The sequence below is a fragment of the Nicotiana attenuata genome, chromosome 1 (assembly GCF_001879085.1).
Source record: "Nicotiana attenuata strain UT chromosome 1, NIATTr2, whole genome shotgun sequence".
Taxonomy (NCBI): Eukaryota; Viridiplantae; Streptophyta; class Magnoliopsida; order Solanales; family Solanaceae; genus Nicotiana; species Nicotiana attenuata.
Window position 1 is genome coordinate 3,557,708 of NC_031989.1, and position 8,051 is coordinate 3,565,758.

Sequence of the window (8,051 nt, forward strand, 5' to 3'; positions counted from 1 at the left end):
CACCCGAGATCTATTGCCCTTTCTCCCCAATGTACACAGACAGTTTCATACCAGAGTAGGATGGGAGCATTTTTGTGATGACTTGGTAGATGCCAACGGGCACATGGTAAAGGAGTTTTACTGCAATGTAGCCCACACCAAAAAGGGCTCAATTGCGACCAAAGTGCGGGACAAAAACATAGTATTTTCTGGGAGGGCTTTCAATGAGTATTTGGGTTTTGATGATGAAGACGAAACTCAATACAATGAGAAGTTGGCAATGAAGGAGGAAGTTCGCCCATGGTTGGCTGAGCATTTGGCTCATCCGGGTACTATTCCGGATTGGATACAGGCGGGGGTGAAAATCTTGAGGAAGAATTTGAACTTCGAAGCTAGAGGGTGGTTTACATTTGTGTGCAACAGGCTTGACCCTACCTCCCACGACCAGACTATCCCTCTTCCTCGTGTGGTGCTGATTGCCTCTATCATGGCGGGTTTCCCTATTAATGTGGGGAATGTGATGAACAGGGCGATCACCTCGGTGGGAGTTGAGAGTATTGGGAACTATCCATTTCCCAACACTCTCAGCATGTATTTCCGGGATGCGAAGGTGAAGAAGAAGCCTTATGATGTGAAAGTTCGCCCCGTGTCCCCATTCTCATGGTTCAGCATTCAGGGGCCGGACAACCCAAAGGACAAGAAGCACAAGGCATCCACCTCTACCCCGATTGGCCAGTCTGAGGAGCCAGTTGCGGTAGAGTCTGCTGTGGAGCCTTCTACTGAGCTTCCCTCCATCCCAGCTGCCACAATTATTGCTGATGTGCCCTCCTCTTCTGCGGGTCCTAGTTCTTCAGCTGGCCCGTCAGTCCCTGCTTCCCGGACCAACCCTCTCACAGCCCATCAGTTAGCAAAGACTTTGGCCAGTTTGAACAACTGGATGTCAGCTGCGACATCCAAGTTGTCAACATTGGCTACTTCAGTTGAGGCCCAGTCAGCACCAGCCACTGCTCAGATTCCTCAGTCTATTGAGGAAACATTGAAAAAGCTCCTGGCCAACCAGGAGAAGATTTTAGAGACTCAGGCCACCTTGACTAAGGTGGTAGATTCACATGGCAAAGCTCTGAAAGAGCTTGCCAAGGAGCATAGAAAGATGAGAAAGTCAAGGGCGTCTAAGGAGTCGGTGAAGGCACTTCGAGCAGATGTGGACAAGCTATTGGCAGATCAAATGCCTTTAGACTTGCTATTTGAGGATCCAGCTCCTCCAACAGCAGCATCTGAGCCACGGCAGGAGCAGGCACCCCAACCTCCAAGGAAGAAGAGGAAGCTTCCCAATGCAGAGGGTGTAGTGATTGAGCTTGCGGAGACTCAGAGGATTCCCTCCAGTGATGCACCCACTATTTAGCCGGTCCAGGAGCAGGCCACTATCCCAGCAACAGAGCAACAGCAGGTAGGGGACCAGTCTGAGGTTCCCGCCCATATAGGGGATCAGGGGACCACTGAGGATCCTATGCAGACGGACCAGGACTAGGGAGCTCTTCTATATCCTTTCACTGATATTTTGTGCTTATTTGTGTAGTTGGCATTAGGGACAATGCCAGCTCTTATTCATGGGGTTGCGCCCTACATTTTTTGGATTATCTGGATGATTGTACATATTAGACTTTCATTTTATGTTCTGTTTATTTGATTTCCTAGTTGGTCTGTATATAACTTTACATTTTAGCTACTTTTATCGTACTTTTTCTTCTCTTTTGGTCTGTATATAAAGTTACATTTGGTATATTTTCATCCCTCATTGTATATTCTATTCCCCTATTGTATATATTCATTCTGTTTTTCTATTTTCGCAAATTTTTTCGTTTTTAGCTTCGTAGATAGGCTCGTAGCCTTTTGTGTTGTTTTTGGCGTTTTCAATAAGCCCTTGGTTTTCTTAATGCCACGGTTCTTTCCAAGGGTGGAGTATAGTGCGAACCGGGTGGCTCTTCCCAATGATAGATGGCGTGATAACCTTCTTAAGGGTTTGAGTCCGTTTTTGATTTTTCTTTTGTTTTTGTTATTTCGTAGTTAAGGGTACCTCAGGCAAAGCTTCACTTGGGCCTAATACATTTGCCTTCGATCCCATGATCAAAGACATAATGTTGTGTTTAGGATGGTGAAAGTCGTGGCCTTGAGACTCTTGTGTTGACCAAACAATCATCATGTGGTCTTTTTGGACCATTGTGCGCTTGAATCATAACTGAGGTCGTTGTGGGCCCTCGACTCGATGTCTTTAGCAATCCCCTAGCATGTGTGGTGAGGAATCGAATTGTGAGTCCAAGTCCCGAGCCAATGGTCTAGAACTTGACTTGAGAAGTGATTGTAGGCTCTCCTTGATCCCAATGTTGAGTTAAACAATTCAATGGCCTACCAATGAAATGATCCCTAGTTAACCCTTTCGAGCCTTGAACCTTTTTCTTTCAAGAACCAATGTTACAAGCCTATACCCGTTCTAAAAGATACCCTCTCTTGGCACCCAAAATCTTCCCTTGAGTAATGGCAAATGTCTAAGTTTGGGGGAGGAGAGACAAGAAAGGAAGCAATAGTGGTAAAAGGTACGAAAGCAAAAAGAAAAAAAGGAAGCATTGATTTGAATAAAGAAAAAGACAAAAAGAAAGAACAATGCGAAAAAGAATAAAAAGGGGATACAAGGGAAACAAAAGTGAAAAAAGGCTAGAAGAAAGTAGAAAAAGGAGAAATGATTTGAATTGCATAAGAAAGAGTGAAAATGTGTCCCTCTAACCCCTTGAAAAGAAGTGAAATGCTCAAATGAGTCAAGAAAGTGTGCCAAAATGAATCAAATGAAGTGCTTAAGGGAAGATTGAACCCATTTGAACTAAAACATGTCCTATCCTTACCCAAACGCCTTCACAATGACTCCACAAAAGCCCTATATGATCTTGAGTTGAAGGAAACCTACATTAGTGGATACTTACATAAGGGGCAAGCATATGGTACCTAGAGCCGGACTTGTGACATTATTCTTGAGAGAGATGAGTGAAATTCCATCAACCTCGGTTTGTGTGTCAATACTCTAAAAAGGTAAGGTTCGCTTAGGGAGAGTTGAGGATGCGTGAGTTTGGGTTCCACAATGACCAAGGTATTTGAGAAAAGTTCTTTGATGAAATATGTCAACCCTTGATGCTCTTGTGTCACACTTGATCCATAGTTTTCGAAGTTTAAAATGTGTTAATGATGCATTCGTATTGAGGGCAATTGTTAGTCCCAATTGATGCTTGTTGAGGTTACTTTAGGACAGCTGGAATCACTTGGATGTTCCTTTATGAGGTGGGTTTTATTTTGTTTGCTTGAGGACAAGCAAAGGTTTAAGTTTGGGGGAGTTGATAAGTAGGATTTTAACGTGTTTTATGCCCCTACTTGCCTATGCTTTGAGTATAATTTGATACAAAATAATCCCAAAATGCTCACAGGTTGTGCTTGATTGCAGGTTTGAGCGACAAAGTGACTGAATTGTCAAAGATCGACTCAAAACGGAGTGAAACCTGCTCAAGCATCAAAGGCCAAGAAAAGTGAAGGAAAAAGATCCTAGTGCGGACCGCACAAAAGTGCACGCGGCCGCACTAGGAGAATCAGAGAAGTGCTAATTCAGGTCTCTCACAACGCGGCCGCGGTTGGACTAACACGGTCCGCGTTCAGCTCACGCGGCCGCACCATATTTTTACGCGGTCCGCGTGAAGAGATTCAGAGAGATGAAATTTGGGGACCAAAGCTAGCCACGCGGCCGCGGTCACATTTACGCGGTTCGCGCCAGATCCCACGCGGCCGCGCTACACTTTTGCGCGGCCCGCTATCCTCAACTTCAGAGAGCCAATCTTAAGATTTCAGGAGCCCACACGGCAGCGCTACCTTTTTGCGCGGCCCGCTGACCCCGCATGGGTATTTTTGTCCAAGTTTTTCAGCCACTATAAATAGATCCTTTTTCCATTTTTAGGTTAAGTCTTTGTATACGGAAGGCTGCTGAGCTCGTGAGAACATTGGGTTTAGCCATTTTTGGCATTTTTAACTTCTAATTTTGTATTTCTTCCTTAGTAATCAATTATTATGTTTGCTTCTTCATCTATTTCTTTAATTTTTGCAACTAGCATGAGTAGCTAAACTCACTAGCTAGGGTTGTGGCTCAACCCTAGTGTGTGTAATTAATGGGTGCTGCAATCTAAGGAGAGATTGATATTGGGTGTTTGCTATTTGGGTTAATTTTAGGTTTTCATTAAGGATTGGTGGTTGTAAACACTGATTCTAGCTTGGTGGGTTTGACTCTTCTTGAGAAAGAGAGTCTATAACCCCAAAATTGACCCAACAAGGAATTGGGATGGACCCATGAGAAATTGTAGACCCAATTAACGGGTTAAACCTCGAGAGAGTAATTACCCTACTTGAACCCTAGTTGCTTGGTCAAATTGGCCTACCCAATTAGTCTCGAGAGAGTCAATTGGGCGAAATCACTCTCTCTACCGAGAGGTGTGAGAGTGGGTACAATTGAGCAAAGGTTATAGCATAAGCCCCAAATATGTCAATTTACCCTTAGTAGCATCTACCCGTTGATTAGCCACCTAAGTAATGCCACAACCTTAGTGCTTTTCTCTATATTAATTACAACTTAGCAATATTTCCATAGTATAATTTAGCTTCAAATATTAGTCTTAAAGTAGAAGATATAAAAATCAAAACCGAAAATGTTAGAAGTGATATTAGAAGCTCAACTACAATTCTAGACTAAGCAGATAATACAACTCCCTCTCTAGCTCCCTGTGGAAAATCGATCCCGATCCACTATCGGGTAAAAGTTGTTGCGACCTGCTCTTCCTACCTTAGTGTAGTGTTGAGTCGGCAACGATAAATTTCATTCCTGTTGCAGTCTCCTATTCTTCTGAGAGGTTAGCTGAGATCTATATTCGGGAGATTGTTCGCCTTCATGGTGTGCCCGTGTCTATCATTTCGGACCGAGGTACGCAGTCTACCTTACGCTTCTAAGGGCAGTTCAGCGAGAGTTGGGCACGCGGGTTGAGTTGAGCACAGCATTTCACCCTCAGACGGACGGGCAGTCCGAGCGGACCATTCAGATTTTTGAGGATATGCTCCGAGCTTGTGTCATTGACTTTGGGGGCTCGTGGGATCAGTTTTTTCCTTTAGCAGAGTTTGCCTACAACAACAACTACCAGTTGAGTATTCAGATGGCTCCTTATGAGGCTTTATATGGTAGGCGGTGTCGGTCTCCGGTTGGATGGTTTGAGCCGGGAGAGGCTCAGTTGTTGGGTACGGACCTAGTTCAGGATGCCTTGGACAAGGTCAGGATTATTCAGGATAGGCTTCGTACAGCTCAGTCCAGGCAAAAGAGTTATGTAGACCGCAAGGTTCGTGATTTGGCATTCATGGTCGGTGAGCGAGTATTGCTTCGAGTGTCGCCTATGAAGGGCGTGATGAGGTTTGGGAAGAAGGGCAAGCTTAGCCCTAGGTTCATTGGCCCGTTTGAGATTCTTGATCGAGTGTGGGAGGTGGCTTATAGACTTGCATTGCCGCCGGGCTTATGAGCCGTGCATCCAGTGTTTCATGTGTCCATGCTTCGGAAGTATCACGGTGATCCATCCCACGTGTTAGATTTCAGCACTGTCCAGTTGGACAAGTACTTGTGTTATGAGGAGGAGCCGGTAGCTATTCTAGACCGGCAGGTTCGTCAGTTGAGATCGAAGAGTTTTCCTTCTGTTCGTGTTCAGTGGAGAGGTCAGCCTCCTGAGGCATCGACCTGGGAGTCCGAGTCAGATATGCGGAGCTGTTATCCCCATCTTTTCCCCCACTCAGGTACTTCCTTCTTCTGTCCGTTCGAGAACGAACGGTTAAATTAGAGGTGGAGAATGTGATGACCCATGAAATTCTACGTTCCGAGGCCTTAAAAACTCTCTTAGCATCACCTCGATTTGCATGCGCAGTCCGAGCGCGTAGCCAGCAAGCCTAAATGTGAAAATCTGTGAAAAATGATAAATTTTGACTATAAAGTGAATTAATTTGACTTCGGTCAACGTTTTGGGTAAACGGACCCGGACCCCTGATTTGACGGTCTCAGAGGGCCCGTAGGAAAATATGGGACTTGGGCGTATACCCGGAATCGAATTCCGAGGTCCCAAGCTCGAGAAATGAATTTTCGATGAAAATTGTTTTCTGAAATTGTCTATAAGGTTTGGAAATGAATTTTGATTAGAACATGTTGGTATCGGGCCTGTATTTTGGTTCCGACGTCCGGTACAGGTCTTATATATGATTTAAGATAATTCAGTGAAATTTGGTAAGAAATGGACTTGAAACGACGTGAATCGGATAGTTATTGAGAAAATTGGAAATTTGAAGTCTTGAGAAAAGTTTCATGATTTTGATGCTAAATTCATAGTTGTTGATGTTATTTTAGTGATTTGAATGCACGAGCGAGTCCATCTGATGTTTTTAGGGTGGTGTGTATGTTTGGTTTGGAGCCCCGAGGGCTCGGTAGAGTTTTGGATAGGCCACGGGGTAAAATTTTGGACTTAAGGAATTGCAGGCCTGCAGGCTTCGCATTTCCCAACCTCCCTTCGCAATTCCCTGTTCGCCAGTTCGCAATTCCCACTTTGCATTTCCCAAACTCCCTTCGCAATTCCCAGTTCGCATTTCTCAAACTCCCTTCGCTATTCCCAAGCCAGCAGGGGTCGGGGTTCGCACTTGCGAACCCCTGTTCGCAATTCCCATATCTGAGACCTGTAACTTTTATACTTAGACGATTTAAAACCCATTTTTCACATCTTTTCAAAACACAAACTCCTTAAGGCGATTTTCCAAGAACAACTCTTCTTCCAAATCGATTGTAAGTTAATTTTAACTCATTTCCTTCAATCATTAACATCTTTCAATATGATTTCAACTTAAAATCAATGATTTTCATGGGGGAAATTGGGTGCTTTGGGTAGAACCTAGGTTTTTCAAAAATTGGGGATTTGGACCTCGGTTTGAGGTCCTATTTCAAAACAAATTATATATTTGGGTTCGTGGGGGAATGGGTAATCCGGTTTTGGTTCGAACCTCGGGTTTTGACCATGTGGGCCCGGGGGAGATCTTTGTCTTTTTGGGCAAAACTTTGGAAAACTCATTTTTATGCACTCAAATTGATTCATTTGGCGTTTATTGATGTAATTAAGTAACTTGTGACTAGATACGAGCGAATTGGTGGTGGAATCAAGGGGTAAGGCTATAATTGGATCGTGAATTGTGTTTGTGGCATCAAGGTAAGTGTTTGGTCTAACCTTAGCTTAAGGGATTAGGAGTCGGGTCCTATTTGCTATGTAGTAATTGTTGAGTACGACATATAGGCATGGTGATGAGTATCTATATGTTGGTGTCTAGCATGCCCGTGAGTCTTTATATTATGATTATCATGACTTCGTTGTATCTTTCATGCCTTAGTGGTGGTTTCTATTTGTTGTATAAAGTATGTGGAAGGAAATTGTGACCTATGAACATTGAGGAGTGTTGGCTCAAGTTGCGTAACGAATTGTGAAAGTGTAAATGATAATTGAACCTCCAGAGCATTGGCTCGAGTTGTGAAGTGACTTGTGAAGTAAAAGTGAGAAAGAGAAGAGATCATTATGTTGTCATTCTTGTCGGGCTATTGTTGATTTATTCGTTATCTCCCTTGCCGGGATGTTGATGTTATTGATGTTGCTCCCTTGCCGGGATTTAATTGTTGACTTGTTGCTCCCTTGCCGGGATTCTTATTGTAAATTTCCTTTATTCCCTTGCCCTATTGTTTGTGATTGTTGTTTGGGTGAGGAAGAGAGTTAAAGCACGAAGGGTGATGCCGTGCATTATTTGTTTTGTGAGGAAAGAGTGTAAAGCACGAAGGGTGATGCCGTGTGTGATTGTGAGAAAAGAGTGTAAAGCACGAAGGGTGATGCCGTGCCGCACAATGTACCATTCCGTGCCAATTCTTTGATTTTATGGTGAGGAAAGAGAGTAAAAGCACGAAGGGTGATGCCGTGCACATTTTTATTATATGA